The sequence below is a fragment of the Pezoporus flaviventris genome, unplaced genomic scaffold (genome assembly GCF_033815535.1).
Source record: "Pezoporus flaviventris isolate CSIRO_AGI_PZ_B2104156 unplaced genomic scaffold, CSIRO_AGI_Pfla_v1 ptg000007l, whole genome shotgun sequence".
NCBI classification, from domain to species: Eukaryota; Metazoa; Chordata; class Aves; order Psittaciformes; family Psittacidae; genus Pezoporus; species Pezoporus flaviventris.
Window position 1 is genome coordinate 36,040,580 of NW_026892555.1, and position 18,238 is coordinate 36,058,817.

Consider the following 18,238-nt stretch of genomic DNA (forward strand, 5'->3'; position numbering starts at 1 on the left):
AAAAGAATGTGTCCTTTATTATTGTAAGGCATACACTCCTAAGTAAAACAAAGCAAAACAGCCAAAAATGTACATAACATAACCAAATAAAGCCAAAATCTGTGAAAATCTCCTCATGTAAACTGCATAATAGCACTTCAAATGGCCCCTTTCTGTCATCCACTGTAACCATCACATTCCCATTTCTGCTGCAGTCAGGTGAACTGTCAAAGAGCTATTACGGTTGGCTGCATAGAATTCTGAGGAAAGACAAATCTGTGCAATTTTCTCCTTGGAGAAAAAATGGTTTTTGGTGCTTTTAGGTTTTCCTAAACTATTTTGGTAAAGAAAAATATTAATTAGTTTTTAAATATTTTCTTTATTTTTTATATGTATATGATAATACTAGGGGCTTTATCTGGGCTGAAACCTTTACTATGAATGTGTAGCTCTCTGATGGATGCACATTAGCATTCCAGTATGTGGGTAAGATTTATATATTTTTTTTCTTTTTCTGATACATAATATAGCTTCAAGTAGATGCTTAAGATGGTATGATGGCATGTTATATTTTAGTGTGAGTTTTGCACTATTAAAAGAACGAGTACACACTGAGTGGAACAACGAAATATATACACAAATGCAAAAATCATCCAATCTGTTATTCAAAACTAGTAACAACCCTACAATATTAGATGCATTTAGTTTTTCATGCCTGTTTAAAATACTGCATGCTCAGAAGTGAATACATTATTGTGCTGTGTAATACCGCATCTTCTGATAAGCCTTATCTCATAAATAAAAAAGACGTATAAATGACGTGCTTCTGAAAGGTTTTTCTTCAGAGGCAAGTATTTTGTCCAATCTGCTGAGGTATGTTGCATAAACAAAATGGGAGTTTGATTATGTCTTTCGTATAGTTAATAAACACGTGGTTGTCAGAAACCACAATGAGGTTTCTTGCTGGTTGTTTTCATCTCCTAGAAAAAATTAAGGTGTTTCAGAACTGACCTTTGCTCTGTTGAGTCATCTCCCTTTTTTCAGTTCAATTTGCCTTACTGATCAGTAGTATAAGCCAGAATTTTTATATCCTTAGAAAGAAGGTAAAAGAGAACTTGTTCCTTCAATTATTTAAGTTGGAATTTTTGTTTCTTATGTACATGATTTTGTTAAAATTTGAGACTTTTCAAATTGAAAAAGACAGCTCTGGATTTTGATTATAACTCTTTTGCTTCACCACTGAATTTCCTCACAGCAGTTGCCTGGTTTGCTGCTTTTCTATGTAGGAGTTGTTAAATAAGACATTCTTTATATTTAATTCAGTACTATATTAGAGTAGAAATCGAGTTGCATTCACTGTTTTTACTCTTATAAGAAATAGGATTTTAATTTGGTATATCTTTCCAGAAATAGCTTTGTTTACTGTATTCCACATATGTATAACTGCACCTTCCTGAAGAGTGTAAAGGGTGTAGTCCCACAAACAAGTTTAACACACAGAAGGAATGGTGCCCGCCCCAGAGTGTTTACATTTATGGTAGAAACTTACATATTGAAGCACTGTCATTCCTGAAAAATAAACCAACATGGTGCAGATAAGTCAGAGACAACCAAGCCCTTAGCCTCAGAGCTCGCTTCTGCTGTTTTCAACAGACAATGTTACAGGAGAAGAGCTTTTCTGTGTGCTAATCTGATGATTCTTCCTGCTTTTTTTTTTCCCACTACACCCCCTATTTGGTTTTTTGTTTGTTTGTTTGTTGGGTTTTTTGTTGTTTTTTTTTTTTTACAGTTAGTACTGTTTGGAAGTGTTGTTTGCGAGCTTACTTGCTTCTGCATTTTGTTTATAAGCAGAATATCATTCATTTCTGCATATCCGCTAGACTGGACAAATCAAGGTGACAATCCATGGTTAACTCTGTCAGGCCCTTTGTCCTGCTGCTTCTGTGGATTGAAATACAATGGAAACAAAGTGGAATACATAACAGTCCAGCTGCCTTGTGACACGGCGGCCCCGTGTTACAGTGCCTTAGCCCCTGTTTGCTTATCGATAGCCAGTTCATGAGATGACAATGCAAAGCCTGTGAAAGCTCTCCTGCAAAATAAAAAAATCATGTGAAGAAGGGGAAAAAAAAAATCAGACTTGCCTTGAAAAACAGAAACTCATTAAATGCTCTGTTCCTGGTACAGTTACTACATTCAGATGTAGGGCCTGTCTTTTTAACCATGGCATGCTTCTAAGGGATGCAGGTAGGCTCGTGCATTTAAATCTATCATATGGTGTCTGCTTACAGGGCTCTGCATTGATGTTACTTTTAAGGAAGCTTATATTTCATTTAAGCATGCAATTAATCATCTCTACAGTGTTGATATGACTGGCATCAGCAGTGTTATTTAATTAAATTTGAAATTATTGTACAGTAAATACAGGCTTCCAACTAGCCAGTCCAAATTAAATGCTGAGGTCTATTTCTTACCCATGGTGTTTCCAATTTAAATGCTCATCTGAAAGGTTACACTTCACAGGTTGAAATCATTTTTATGTTCTAACTGTTGCTAAACCCAAAGATCAACTGTACGTGAGTCTTTTGCATCTATTAGCTGTAGGAATGTGTACACATTACCTATATTTCTCACATTCCATTTCATATTAGTGATTTTATGACTGATGCTCCTTAAACACCATTTTTCTTCCGATACTTTGTCTTTTCTGTCATGTCAGCCCAGAGCTGCTTTTGTCAAAAAAAAAAAAAAAAAAAGAAAGAAAAAAAAAAAAAGAAAAAAAAAAGTCTTTCCTCCATTTTGTTTCAGCCTGGTAATCAAGCAATTAGCCCACAAAATGGAGGTATGCCGCTTTTCATCCTGCATCTTACTTCGGGTGGGCTTTACCTGCATGCAAGCAGCAGGCAGAGCACTTTGCTGCTGAGCCTGTGAAATCAGCCCCTGAAGAGCGTTCACACGATGGCCCATAAGTGGCCAACGCTTAGGGGGCCTCTGGGAGGAGGGAGACCTTCCCGGTGGGATCACCAGAGAATTACGTATGGCACGTGCGCTACCTGCAAATTCTGCACCATGTACATGAGAAAGCATGTGGCTGCGCTCCTTCTCCAGCTGTACTCGCTCCCTAATTTTATAGAAACCTGAAAACATGTGGTGATCCAAACTTTAAATGGTGGGAACATCGCTGATTTTCACCTCATCTTTTCTTTCAAAAAGGAAAGAAAAGGGAAAGAAGAATCAACCAAACCAAACCAACAACACCATTTGTTTTATGTTACAGCTTTCCACAGACAATTCACAACATGTCTAGCAAGGAATCAGACCAGAAATACTGTCTCACTCCTATCATATATATAATACAGCTTTTGAACACTGGAAAATCTGTCATCCGTTAAGTGCAGCTCAGGTCTTCTGTGTGAAAAGCACAAGCCTTTTTTTTTTTTTTTTTTAATGCAGTGCTGCCGTGTCTGCACTTTTTTGAAATTGCATATTTATCAGGTTATGAATTATTTATGAGTGGCGAAGGGAGGGGGGGGGGCTGGAAGGGGAAAGAAGAGTGAGAAAACATATGCTTGGGCAGAGGAATACCTTAAATGAATCCACTACCAAGTCGTTTGAAGGATTACTTGTAATTACTTTTTCATTTTGTTTTGTTTCTCTCATGTTTCTCTTGGTCATCTGCTATTGTGTTGTCGATTGGGTTTGTTTGGTTTTTAGGAAGCATGAAGGGATTGGGGGTAGTGTTTGCTATGAGTTGGATTTTGCCGTGCAAATGAATTGAGCATTTCTTTGACTTCTAAAGTACAGGGTGTTTAATAAATATTAATCCTTCAACTGTCAGACTTAATTATTGTCAAAAAGAGGCTGACAGATTGAGTATTAATGACGTGTTTTATAAATTAGAAATGAAATATCAGTGGAACGTCCAAAGCAGGGATCAAGAACGGACCAGATTTGTATCTTAGACCAGTTGAACATCCCATCTATGTCAGACTTATGCAGAAAACAAAAACAACCCTCCCTCCGTCCTGCAAACACACTTTCTGCTGTTCATGCACCAGGATCTGACATCTAGATCCCTTCTGCTTTAGGATCTGCATGTACCGAAATAGCAAATTTGTCTCAGACACCAGATAATTTGATTAGACAAAGGCAGATCCGTATCCTTTTTTTACAGTTTTGTTAGAGGAAAACTGGGGGAGGTGGAGTAATTTCTGTTCAAACATCTCAATGTCGTATTTTCCCACTATGAAAAATGCGATATCACAGAAAGCTGAAGACATGGCATTATAATGGTAAATTGTAAAAATGGTAGCTGCCTCTTCAAAAACATACAGAATTTCCAATATAAATTATGTATTAAAGGAAATATGTTTGCATAAACCAAGTAGCAGTAAGTTAATATAAGTTGACAGGATTTTTAGGGGAGGCTAATATATGTCAAAAAATATCATGTATAGTCTTTAATCAAACTCATGATCCTCAGTTGAATTATTGCTTGTAAAGCTGATTTTACTGTATTTTCTAATTCTCTTTCTCTTTCTCCCCCTCTTTTTTTCTTTTGTGATTATTAAGGGAAAATTAAGTTTAATTTGTGTAAGACCAGGTTTGTTTTGGGGGTGGCTGAATCAAGCAGTCATTTGGGGTGCCGTTCTTTCTCTTGGCACAGAAGTATACAATATGAAACTGGGCTACCAGAGTGTATAAAAATGTTTAGCTTAATCACTCCCTAATGACAGCGACTTATGTCCTTAGTGCAGTCGATTTGTTTCCTGGGTTTTAAAAGTAGATTATTTCCATGGTGCAGGCTTAGTGTAAGCTGTTGAGAAACCACAAGCACTGCACTTCAGCCTGAGTTTGGGACGTTCGCCAAGGGTAATCTGATTAAAAGGGCATTTTTTACAACATTGTGGTGCTTTGAAAATTCTGTGCAGCCAGATAGAGTAGGGCCAAAAAAAAATTGCTTTTTCAAAGCTAACGGTTTTGCCTGAGCTGAATTAAAAGCGTGATAAGCAGCATCACTGGAATGATTCTCTTCGACAGTCTTGCAACTGGATAAACAAAGCATCCTTAGTAACACATCTGTTACAGACCCACAAGCAAATTCATGATCTATTTAATGCACGGTTTTTGCTTTTTTGTTCTTCCTTTAATGACATTTGCTTGCTGCATAGGTGTGTGGTTCTGAGGCCTTGCTTTATCTAAAAGAACTAAAATGTTTCCGTTTTTCTACAGCAGCTTTGCTCTTCCATTACGTGACATTTAGAAATGTTCTGCTATGAAAGTGGTTATTTGTGATGTGCTCTAAGAACCAGTGTTGGGTACCATCTTCCTGAGAAGTTTAGTAGATGTATGTTGTTAAAAGATAATTATCCTACCTCGAATCTTGGATTTCTTATAAGAGTTGGAATGTAATACTAATTAAATATGTCATGTTTGCACACATCAGAACATATTCAAAGGAACTGTTCTTGGATCATTTGCCTTATTGAACTACTTTCATATTCTTCTGCAGCACCTAAATAAGGAAGAAAAGATATCAGATTTCTCTCCCCTTCTTTACAGCCCTGTATTTCTCTGAATGGCAAGTTCATGATGGTCTCCACACATGCTGATAGTACAGGACTGCTTACAGCAAGACATTTGTATACACAATGTACTTCAAAGTCACCAGGTTCAGCGACACTATACAACAGATCAGACTGGCACTAGGTTCTAGTATGACAGGCAAAATTAAATTTGTTTTCTACAAAACAGGCTATTTTAGTTTGCTTAATAAATATTGAATGACAAGACATGGTTTCTTATCTCCTACTACATCACATGGCTCTCTGGAAAGGGAAAGATACATAATGAATTAAACTGAATTAAATTTTCTAACTCTTTTAATTGTAGGTGCTGACTTGTAAGCAAAGCAGGACTGCAATGCATCATAAACTACATTTTTTCCCAGAGAGGCCTCAGTGATAAAATTAAAATTGTATTTCCTTCAAAATGGAGATTTATATTTTGTTTCTCTTTTTCCACATAGGTCAGAACATCTGTATCTTGCCCTGTGCATGTGGTAAAGCATGTTTTTCCTGTCTCTAGGAGCACCTTGTCATTTTTCTACCTATCAGCATCTTAACACTAGCTACCTTATGACTACATGATCCTTTTAGATATATCACTCACAGTATTAGCTGCAATGTGACGTATAGGCAATGCTGCATTTACTGTTTTACAGATTGACATATACATCCCAAATTCACTCATCCGTACATTCATATCTACATGTATGGACACATGTAATTATACAAAAGCCATTGATTTCAGTGAATTTCTCTGATACTCAGCTTTTTCTATTTCAACTCTATCAAATATATTTGCGTCTATGTCTGTGAGATAAAAAAGCACGTAAACTGCTTTTAAATCAGGTGAATGCAGAGCTACACAACAATTCAGAAGTAGCGTTTCCATTATGGGGCTGTGTGTATCAGAGCCTTGATGGGCTGAGAATAGCTTTGTCAGGGCAGCTCAGCTCAGGAGCCTTTGATGCAGTGCTAAGTTCAGTTTAGAGTATTTACTGATACGTGTCTTCAGCAACTGTCAAAACTGCTTGGAGCTATAAGATTCAGCCTTTTCCAATCCCAGTGACCAGCCAGACTCCCGAGGCACAAAAAAAAAAAAACGCTTCAGGGTAGCTATAGCCCACAAATTCACTTTGTTTAACCATAAAAAAAAGTGTTGGGGGAGCAATTTTACTGGGAGAAAGACTGAATGAAGGTGTCTTTGTGTCACACTTTATTTGCTGTGTTGTTACCACTGTTCCTCAGATATGGAAACAGAGCCCAGGCAGAATTAATTGAGAAACATCTGTTTACTCTGGATAGGTCGGCACAGCCCTCCTTTCCAGCATACTGAATGTTGCCAAGCATTTTTTTTTAATCTTCAAATTCAGAATGTACTTTTATTTAAAATTTTCCTTTTATGATTGAATTTTGTGCCTTTTAAAATGAGATATTCATGCCCGAAAGATGACCTGCTGTTCGCAGGGAGAGAAGGGGGAACCATTAGAAAAGAAGAAGATTTCTTGATAATCAAGGACACCTGTGATTCTGTGTTGCTTTCGAGAGCACAAAGACCTATAGATCTGCTCTTTCTTCCAGAATAAAATGTCTGTGATCCATAAGAAGCTCCAATCCTTACTTTTTTCTCACCCCAAAGAGAAAAGGAAAAGAAAAAAAATTATGCGCCATCAGATCAGCTGCTTTCCTTTAAAAAGCTGAGGATGTTGCTATTTAACATAAAACCTTCTGACCTTACTATCACGGCTGCTTTGAAACACTAGGCTATTTAATGATGCAAATTGCAAACAGAGGGAAAACATCAGAAGAACCTGTCTGGAAATTAGTGTGTTTGTCTGAAAATTAGCTAGCTTAATCGAACTTGCAGGAAGTGGAATTTCTACTCAGAAACCTGTCTTAGAGCTTTTGTCCATCGGGGCTGTTCTCAAAGAGTACAGGACCTTTGGGAATGCAAGCATTAAGGCTCCATGTAACACCCATAGTATTGTGCTTGTGTCTGATTTGCTTATATTTTATGTACAGGACCTTTGGGAGTGTAAGTATTAAGGCTCCATGTGACACCCATAGTATTGTGCTCGTGTCTCATTTGCTCGTATTTTAGACTGAAATCCTTATGATCTGAAACATGAGCCATACCTTGTGCAGTAATAAGCCTTAGATCAGACAGATCAAGCAACTGCTGTGGGTTCAGGTACCCGCTTTCTTAGACTAACAAAATCATGATGTTCAGTCAGTCTAACTGAGGGCAATATGTGTGTAGGGACGATGCTTATCCATTCATCCAAGTGTGGAGGGGACCCTCCACAAACAGATTTCTTTCTTTTTGCAAGGAAGAAAGACCTCAGCTGCCCATGTCACACTCCTCTATAGTACCAGGATTTAAATTGAGAGGAGCTCTATGGGCAAGGTGATTAAGATGAAGGAGTGAGAAGTCCAAGCAGCTGCTGGTGGAAGCAAAGTGCCTCTGTCAGCTTGTGCCCATCCTCACAACTCTGTGAAAGCATCTTGGCCAGAGGATTCTCACTCTGTTTACTATGTCCAAGACCTCATTGCCAGGTCTTTTCAGGGACAGGGTGGATATAGTACGTATGTTTTGCAAGAAAGAGGAAACTGAAGCCACCGCTCCAGGTCTTCATGGTAGATGAGTATTTTTCTGAATGCATGCATATCTCTCATTTACCACCAGCACATACTCTGTTAGGAAATTAAAGGCAGAATAAAGTAGATAAGCCATGTCCTGAGTGTCATTCAACTTAAAAGCTCTGATTGTGCCATGTATACAAAAAAAGGTTGGTTTAAAATACATACTTCAGCAAGTCTGTCTTCCATGTCTACAATAGTTGTGAATGGTTAAATGTAATTTATTTGTATTGCTTCCCTGGCATTAAGAATAGGACTCGGTATGCTGCCACAGGAAAAATAATTCGCCTAAGTAAAGGGTATGTTTCAAGCTTACAAAGCTCAAAGCTAAGGACCAAATTAAAATGATTAACAAATAAAAAGATGTAAGGAAAGATTCACACAGAAATTGTTCAAAACATTGAAATGGGAATGCTTGAAACTAGGACTGTAAATTGTCATAAAACATACACATCTGTAGATTCTGACTTCTGTTTTCCATCGTATCAGTAGGATTCTGGACAGCCACAGTCTCAAAATCAAGTTGTTTTTGTTAGGTATCCATATTTAGATTTAGTATTCTATATTTCAGCACTGTGGTTTAGATGTTTAGATGTTATAGTTTAGTTATGTTTTAATGGGAATTTCTCAGTTAAGATAATGAGAGCTTGGTCTGGGTAAGATTAGATGAAAAACAGTGTTTGTTTTGTTGTTTTTTTTTATCTTCTAAAAAAGACCAGGTAGGTTTAAAAGTGTAGAGAGATTTTCTAAGTTTTATAGGAATTTTCTGCAAAATAAAGGGCTAAATTGTATATTTGTGGAAGTTGATTAAATTGGGTAATATTTTACACTGGAGGTCTCTTCATGAGTTTCTCCATTTTGCTGTTGTATCATGCAAGTGCCATTGATTTTCAGGTGATATAACTACGTTTTATTCCTATTTTCATTTGATTCAGGCACCACATTACCAGCTGTGTCCAAGAACAAATATATCCATAGAGGCATTCATATTTATAACAATGGCTAGAGCCCTGTTGCAGAAGATTCACTATTAGGAAACATCCTGTTGCTAAATTTATCTGTTCTTCTGCACAGAGATATTTCTAACAAAGAAAGTCTAAGGAAAGAGTTGCATTGCTATAATTCTACTGTCTTGGTGTACCTATCTTTCCACTGGCATAAACAGCACAGATAAAATAGATATTTTTCACATTTACTTCCTTGGCACTGAAATTCCTATGTTTCTTAACTCCATGAAGGCTTAGGATAAAAATGGCCATTCATTGCTGAAAACATATCCTATTCTTCATAATTCTACTGGCAGTACTGTAGAATCACATCCCTTATAGGTCCTTGTCACAGTGTGATAGTGTGATACCACTTCTTTGGTCGCTTTAGACCAGCACGTCATAAATTTAACTTCCACGAAATAACTTGTATTGCAAAGTGCTACACTCAGTTATAAACTTTGCATTGAAAGGGGGCAACTCTTTGTCCTTTTTTTATAGGTAAAAACCTTGTGTTTTGTGGTAGCAAGGAATGTTTACAGGTGTAGGTGCTGAGGACATTGCTTTTCAAGCACTACAAAAACTAGCTTCCAATGATATATATATTTTTTTAAAATTTAAAAAGCAAATAATTTCCACATGTCTATGCTCATACCAGATTAGTGGGTTATAAACACACCAGTTGAAAATAAGAGATTTGTTTTTCAATGAAAAATAGAAACCCAGTGTTTTCCCTGGAAATGTTTGGAAAAAAATAAACAGTAGGGAAATAAGAAATGAGTATATTTTATAGAGGATAGTTAAAGCGGGGGTTAAAGTGTTTATTTTTTTTTTTTTTTGTCAGTGCTCTAGTCTGCAGCTTTCTCAGTAAAGCCTCTACATGTACGACTTAATTCTGACTACTATTGTTAGAATGAAACAATAATCAATGTATAATTCTTGTTTGCAAAAGAAATGCTTCTAAGCTGTCCATATGAAACACTATGCAACTAGTCTTTTGTAAACCAATGAACAGTAACTGTGATATATAGTTATCAAAAATCACTAGAATAATTTTTAAATCATCCAACACACAGAAATAGTGGGGAAAAAAAACCCTGCAGAAATTTAAGAAATTGAGTACCTGTTGTATCAAAATTTGGAGGAAATAATGAAAATTTCTTTTTGCCATTTTATCTGTTACATGCTTTATTTATGTTTTAAAGTGTAATTCACACCACTACAATGCAGAAGTTAACAATAATCCCTAAGCCAAGGGAGTGTACTATGCTGTTTCCCTGAAGACAAGGAAAGGCTTGTGAAATGTTTGGAAAAAATGTGTTTTAATTGCTGAAATAAATGGAAAATTTTAGAGAAGAAAACAAAAAGTTAAAAAAAAATTAAAAGTTAAGTATTGACAAGTCTGAATTAATAGAGACTGGTTTTCAAAAGGTTCGGTGTCAGCTATATATTGCATTTACTCATTCAGTTCCCACACTACTCTTGAGGCAATTGCTTAATTCCTGACACTATGTGGCAGAAAGAAACTTTGCTATAGAGAAATAATATCTATTTTGTTCTCCAAAACAGAGTAAAATACAAAAATTCTATCATTTTAACATTTTAAGGGGATATACACATGGGGTTATATTGGGCTCGGTTCACAAAAAAAGCTGTGGAGTTCTTTATTTGCATCTTCATTGAGCAGATACTAGTTCCTGCTAAAGATGGATTTTAATCCTGAACCCCTAAGTACACAACAAAGGACAGGTTAAAAAGTGCAAACAAGCACTCACTCTGAGTTACTTCCTGAGGGAGTGTGTTGGAGGAGCTTGCCAAGGAGCCTGAAGACTACAGTGAAAATATATACTTTGTGTCAAAGTATCACATCCTTTGCAGTGCCCTGAAATAATGCTGCAAGGTATTCTCCTGAGGAAGAGTTAAGTCTCTGGACAGATAACAGGCATCTGCCAAGACCTAACTGAATGCAGAAATGCTTTTCTATACTCAGTGCACTGGAGTTTTTTCAGACAAGCAATGCAGTATTATAGGCTACATACACATAGCCTGCTGCAATTTGACAATCATCCTAAGTTGGAGAAGACATTTATTAACTAAAGTGTCTTTGAAAACAAAAAACTGTGCCCAGACTATCATACAAAAATTAAGAAAATACTGACTTTTCAGGCACATAGTTACTGCAAACAGTTTGTTGTCCTTCGGGTACAATTCAAGAACTGTTACAGGGTTTCACAGATTGGTTAATGATTTTGGTGGCAGAACAAGTCTAGAGACTGTTCAGTTATAATATGCATAATATTCAGCTTGTTTGAGATGTCACAAGTTATTTTGAAAGGGCAGGGTGAGCCATATTTTGATCTTTTGATCTTTTTGATCTTGATGGGGGAGTTTTAACCCATCAGATGGTCTTTGCATCTTTATGCCATTAGGAAAACTCAGAGTCCACATTCTTGCTTTGTTTTGTGTGTTTGTTTTACCTGACACAATTTCTGTCCATGTTATATTTCCTTTTTTCCTGCTTATATAATTTAAATTGCAATATGACTGTGAATATTCATGGATTTAATACATGAAAATTTTCAAAATTATATTCCATATAATGAAATGTGAAAACAAAAATAGTTTTCCATATAGAAGACTTTAGTATTATATTTATTTCATGTCAGACTCAATTATGACTGAAACAAAAATTAATAAGATTTGTTTCTTTCTTTTAAAAATGTATTTTAAACAGAAGCTATTTGTCTCATCCTCCTCACAACTTTAGAAATTTCTGAGATTAGAGCTACAAAATTGGAGATTCTTAAAGATATGTCTAATGTACCTATAGGTAGTTTCATTAGAAATGTACGGTCTGGTCAAATTAGTGAATTCAAATGGAGGTGGCATATAAAACTTTGTAGCAAAACTTGTATATATTCTATATATCCCACGCAGGAGATTCTAAGTGTCAGGAAAAGATGGTTTAAACAAAACAGCTCAAGATAAAGGATCTTCAATTTAGTCATTATTTTTCATTTTTAAATCCCGCTGGACTTTTTTTTCCACACCTCCAGACTGGTGAAGGTTCCTACATACAGACATCGTAAGTGGAACAGTTAATTTGTCTCCCTGCAATTATTTCTTACAGTCAGTGGGACTGTTGCCGTGAGTCAGTTTGCAAGTTTGTTCTCATCATCTTTCTGGCAAGGAGTACCAACAGTTTCACAAGAAAGTCCGATTTCCCAAATCACGAATTGCAGCCCAATTTTGCTGGCAGGCTTGTGCTTTTTAAAGTATTTGAAAACTGAAGGTGAGTTTATCAGATAAAGAAGACCTAGCCTCCAGGGTTTGCCTTTTACTTGTCACAAGGAGATGAAAGAGTGACTTTCAAATTCTTTGGACTATACTACTTCTTCATAAGCCTGTAACTCTGTCACCTGTGCCACACTGACCCAATACTTAAAAAATGCTTTGTCTGCTCTCGCACCTGTGATCAACACGAATTTTAGCCTTGCTGATGTGCTGTTCCCAAGTATGGAGCGAATGCAGTTGGCTCTGAGCGTCTCATTGCGGCAACGTTTTGCTGTTTTTGTCACTGGTGTTTCAGGACTGTTCTTACATGCGCACACACGCCAGTTGTTGTTTCCTCACTTTCTCTAACAAAAGGAGAACTGTTGTCAACATTTTTGCCTGCTCTCTTGGTTGTATTTGTCGGGCAAAGATCATCATGCTCTGATTTAGTGTTTTCAAATAAGTATGCCCTCTGGTGCAACGCTCTATTGAGAGACAACACAGCCCAGGCAGGAGAGTTCAGCATGGCCACTAATAAAACACAAGTGCTGCTTTGTCAGGCCACGAGTGATTACTTGAACAAGTGCCAACCAAGAAACCAAACATTAGAGCGCAGCTCTTCAGACCCTCAAGACAAAGGGCCAATTGACTTTCCTCATTAGTTTTTGTGCCAAACATGTAAACACAGTTTCCTCTCTATCTTTGATGCTCAAAACATGCCAGCTTGTTAACATCTTGGGTGGTATGGTGGTTTATGAGCCTGTAAAGACTATTATGCAGTGGTGGGTTTTGTCCTAATTGAAAAGATTGGCTTATCCTAAAGACTCCCGAAACTGGCATCTTTTTGACAATTGAGAAATTCTGTCTTTAATAGGCTGGTGAAACTACCTAAAAGAAACTCAACATGCACAGAACCTTCACTGTCACACTTACACATTAAAGCTTTGTTAGAATTAGGATTGGTCTCCAGCTCTCTAAAAATAAAAACAAAAATAAACCCCCAGGTGATAAAAGTATCTTTGGCTACATAAACTGCCCAATGAAACCTCATTTGTTACAACTGTGCAGAAAGCTTACTGAGATTTTTTGCTTGATATTCTTTGTTTTACACTGCTTTTGTTTTGGGGACCTCTGACATTTTAACTTCCTTTGTATTTTACGCCAGCCTTTCTTGTTTCTAAATGCTGTGACTGTACAAAATAATGGAAATTTGAACAATTTTAAACAACCTGCAATGTTTGTGAAAGGTGTTGAATTTTAGTCAGTGCACAGGGAATGATTTATCTCTTGCAAATCCCCTCCACATATGGTGTGTCTGCTGGCATGAAATTTTACCAAAGTAAAACACTGAGAGTGTCTTAAAGTGGTCATTTTATGTATGTGTAGGGTGGTGAGCTCTATGAACTGTCTTCTCTTTCATCTTTGCAAATGATATCCATACCCCTTAGCTGAAAAGCTGAGTTTACTTTTCTTCCCCTCAAGGTTTTTAAAAATGAGGCTGATTATTAAGAAAACAAACAAACAACAACAAATCCCTCTATTTAGATCATGTTTCCAACTGAAATTGAAAAAGGTTGATTTGCCATCCTCTGTCTATATTGAAAATATAAAACATATAACCTTCCATTCATGGGTCTAATGAGAAGTTCATTATTGTCAATGCAGAAACTGTAAGAAATAGGCATGAGTAAATTATTTTGGATTTCCTTTTGAAGCACTTAAAGATAAGAAAGGAAAAGGAGAAGAAAAAGAGACAAAGACAGATAAATCCTTCTTTTAAAATAAAGGATAGAGCATGTGTGGAGTTATCTGCAGACAGAGCAGTGAGCACATTGTGCTTAGTGGGACCCCAGTTGCTGCTGGGCCTGAAGGCACTGAATGAAAGAGCTGGATTTTTGGTGGAGCATTGGCAACCTGCGCAGAGGCACAAACACGGCTCTTCTACTCCCTTACGCTGCAATTCTGGGTGATGCTAAGAAGAATGAGTACTAGTTGAACAGGAAAACAAGCGTATGGAATCTAATGGTATCTAATGCAGTATCTAATAACGAAACTCCAAGGTTTTTTTTTCCTCCTAGGCTACCCCACAGCCAAAAGCCCCTGGTGCTCACATCTCTGGTGCTGCAGCTACTGGCTTGCAGGGTATTTAGCAGGTGGCTGGACAGGCTCCCAGGCTCCTCATCCCTTTCCTGTTCCCACCACAGGCTGAGCTATGGGAGGTTTGGAGGTGCTGCCTGCAACTTAAGATATCTGCCTGGGCTGTCTGTGATTTAGGTCTCAGTCTGCAAGCTCTGCTTATTTGAGTTATCCCTGTGGTATCCTGAATTAACCCTAACCCAGTAGTAACAGCAGAGGGCTGTTAATCATCCTCAAGTGGACCATTTGTGGACAAACAAATGTTTTCTACCCAGAGCAAGCCAGTTTTCAAAAGCAATGCTGTAGAGGAACGATAACGAAGCAGGCAATCTCACAGCTACATATATGAGCCACCCGAGGGGTTGATGGTGGGTATCCTGCAACAGATTAAGTTTCAGATGTTTTCAAAGGTGGTACCTGCACTATTCACCTTGAAGGGAAACAAAGCAGAAAGAGACCTGCTTTCCTGAAAACAAAACCACCTTCGGTAGGCCACCAGGGAAAGATGAGCAAAGCTGTGGGGAGTTTGGTCTGGGGAAGGTATTAAAAACACTGTGCAAAATTGCATTTTCATGCCTAGGTGCACTGTCAGGTGCCTGTACGGAGTCGGAAGGGAATCCCAGAGGGCCTTCCTGCCCCTGGCCTGGGGAAATGGCAGGGTTAAGCCATAAGGAGGTCCATGGGCTCTGTGCTCAATCCAGGAGAGATTATGAAATAGGAATTTCATTTCCCAAGAAGGTTTTACTGAATTGCCTCCTCACACAAAATTGCACTGAGAGACTCCAAGCCAGGGCAGTGTCCAGACTCTTCTGAGGCTCTTAAGTCTTAAATTGCTCTGGGAACAGCTGCAAGTGGGACTAAAGGCTGCAGCCTTTTGAGCATCCAGAATGAAGATCTCAGCAGTTTTATGAGTTGTTGCCCAGCTCTCTGAAAAGCCTTCTGAAATTTTCTGTGTTTCAAAACTATAGCTATCTGATATTTAAGGAGTTTTCCCTACCAGTGAAGCTTCTCCTAGGTTTCTCGGTAGTATGGGTAAAATTAACTTCCTTGTGGTGCCAAAGCAGATTCTCAGTGCAAGGAGCAGTGACAGATTTGGAGGCAAAGAGATGGAAAGGTCTGTCTGAGTTGGGTGGACAGGTACTGCTGAAACAAAAGAGTCAGTGAGATTAATGGTGTTTGTGGTGATAGTCGAGAGAAATATGAGTTAAGATATCTCCTTTTCTCTCTTCCTTCCTCAAACCAACACTCCATCTCCCTTGCCCATTTCCTTGGGTTACAGGAATCTCAGCTTCTCCACATACTTTTCCCTCTCCTTCCTCTTCGCAGACTTCTACTTTCCCCTTCAAGCTGCTCACTTCCTTCATCTTGAACATCCCTCAGGAAGCAGTTCCTCTCCCATACCATGCATATAGCGTGCTCTGGGAAAGTTCAGTTCTGCCACGTTCTGGACAGTGTCTTCCCCGTGGATGTGAGGATGCCACGGCTTACTCAGGAAGAGGTCTTCTAGGTATTCCACATTTTTGAGATAATTTAGGTCTGCTTTCAAAATAAGAAAAGCCAGATACTGTCTGAGGCAGGTGATAACAGCTTTTGCTCAGGCCAAAGCTTGGGTATGTGACAGTCTCAGTCAGAGCCGCAGATGCTGCAGGACTGTGTAACTCTTTTTCTTTTTTTTTCCTTTTGAATTTGATTGAAAATATTGTGCAAACCACATTTTCTGCAACATAGTAGATTTGAAACAGCGCTGAATTTGGCTCAATGCACTCTGAATCAAATGCTGCATTTTGTAGTTTGTTTTAAATCTTCCTTAAAGAAATAGTAGTTTCAAAATGTGTTTCCAGTAGTCATACATTTTTGATTGCCCAGTGTTCAGGGTGAGTACATTAGTAATGTTCAAAATGTGGTTTGCAGCTTTTCTGACATCTCAACACTCTGGAATTTCAGCACTTGAATTTGACCTACAGAACCCTGTGTGCAAATCCCTTGAATCGATCATGCTGCACAAAGCAAAGCCTGCTGCAGTGTTGCTGCTAAAGGGAAAATTGAAGAGTATGGTATTGGTGCTCTTTTGCTACCAAGTTCATCACGGCAAAATCATGAGCTCATGATAGACCACATAAGTATAATGGAACTCACAACATTTTGACATATAAGCCAAGACCAATGCCTTGACCTTTCAGGGCTAGTAAAATGGATACAGGAATTGTGGAAGAGATGTCTGTTCTTATCCTGAGTCAGGCAGCATAGATATAGATAGGGTCATTGTGTTCAAGAAACACTATTCTAGATGTGTTAAGATGGTTTCCCACTGTAGTTCGGCATTGTACTGACATGGTGAATTTCAGGCAAAAACTAATTTCAGACATTACTGTGACAGAATGAGCAGTGCAGCGGCGTGGGAGAGACAGTCCCTGTGAGAAATCACTTTCTGTCAATTTTGCCACCAGCTAACTATGCAAAACAAAATGACCATTAGTAGATCAGGAAGATGAAAGTTAAAGTTGAAAAAAAGGCATAGAAGTATATGTGTCTACCTTGCTTCCAGATTTAGTTTCTGTCTGACTGTCACTCATCTGATCATCTGCAGCAGAGTTTATTGTTAGAGATTTGCAGGTTCTCAGAGATAGGGAGATTGCTCAATTTTTAGCAGAAACAACTGGTCAAAGTACACATTAAATCACATTGGGAACAGGTGAAAATTACTTCTTTGATTCTTCAGGTTTTTCTTTGTGTGTACAGCAAAGTGGCATGAAATGCCATTTATGATGTCTACTGGTGAGAAGAAAGTACATGACTGTAGGTGTCAAATTCTTTTCTTGGTAAGGTTCATCCTCTCTTCTTCAAATCCACAGTGATTATGTAGTGAATTATTAATGGTAAGGTAAATGCAGTTATTCTGGTGGAAAAGAAAAAGATGTGTACTGTTATTATGACTGAGAAATTGTTACATGGAAAAAGGGTAGGCTGTCATTTACAAACCATTTTTATATTTAAGGTTCTCTTATTCTCTTGTTCCTAAGTAGTTCCAAACAAAAGAGAGAGACTGGGACAAGCATGAAATTTCTTACTTTAAAGGTCACTCAGTTCAGTGGGGAGACTCCTGTTGGGCTTTTCCTTGCAGTAAGTTCTGCACAAGGCAAAAGCCTGTGCTGGCTCACATCAGAATTGTATCTAATCCCCTTTGCATCAGGGCAATAGGACCCAGGACTATCCAGGTATTTGGAATCATAGAATCATAGAATGATTTAGGTTGGAAGGGACTGAAAAGATCATCTAGATCCAACCCCCCTGCAAAGTGCAGCAACAGCTTGTGCTACACCAGGTTGCTCAAAGCTCCGTCCAACCTGGCATTGAACGCTTCCCGGGATGAAGCAACTGCAATTTCTCAGGGAAAACTGTTCAAGTACCTTACCACCCTTGCTTCTTCCTAATATCTAATTTAATGTTCTTTTTTTCAGTTTAAAACCATCCCCCCTTGTCCTGTCACTAAATGCCCTTGTAAAAAGACCCTCTCCAGATTTCTTGTAGGCCCCCTTTAGGCACTAAAAGCCTGCTCTTAAGTCTCCCTGGAGCCTTCTCTTCTCCAGCCTGAGCAACCCCAGCTCTCTCAGGCTGTCTTCACCACAGAGGTGATCTAGCCCTCTTTGTGGCCCTCCTCTG

At 38.2% G+C, this 18,238-nt stretch overlaps 1 long non-coding RNA gene across 1 annotated transcript in view; it reads left to right on the forward strand.

Annotated features, from left to right (window-relative positions):
• Positions 1-202: 202 nt before the first annotated feature.
• The window catches only part of LOC133266341 (uncharacterized), a 47,912-nt gene continuing 29,876 nt past the window's right edge, over positions 203-18,238 (forward strand). The window contains exon 1 of the long non-coding RNA XR_009742332.1: positions 203-465. This is a non-coding gene — a long non-coding RNA (uncharacterized LOC133266341). The remainder of the gene's footprint in view (positions 466-18,238) is intronic.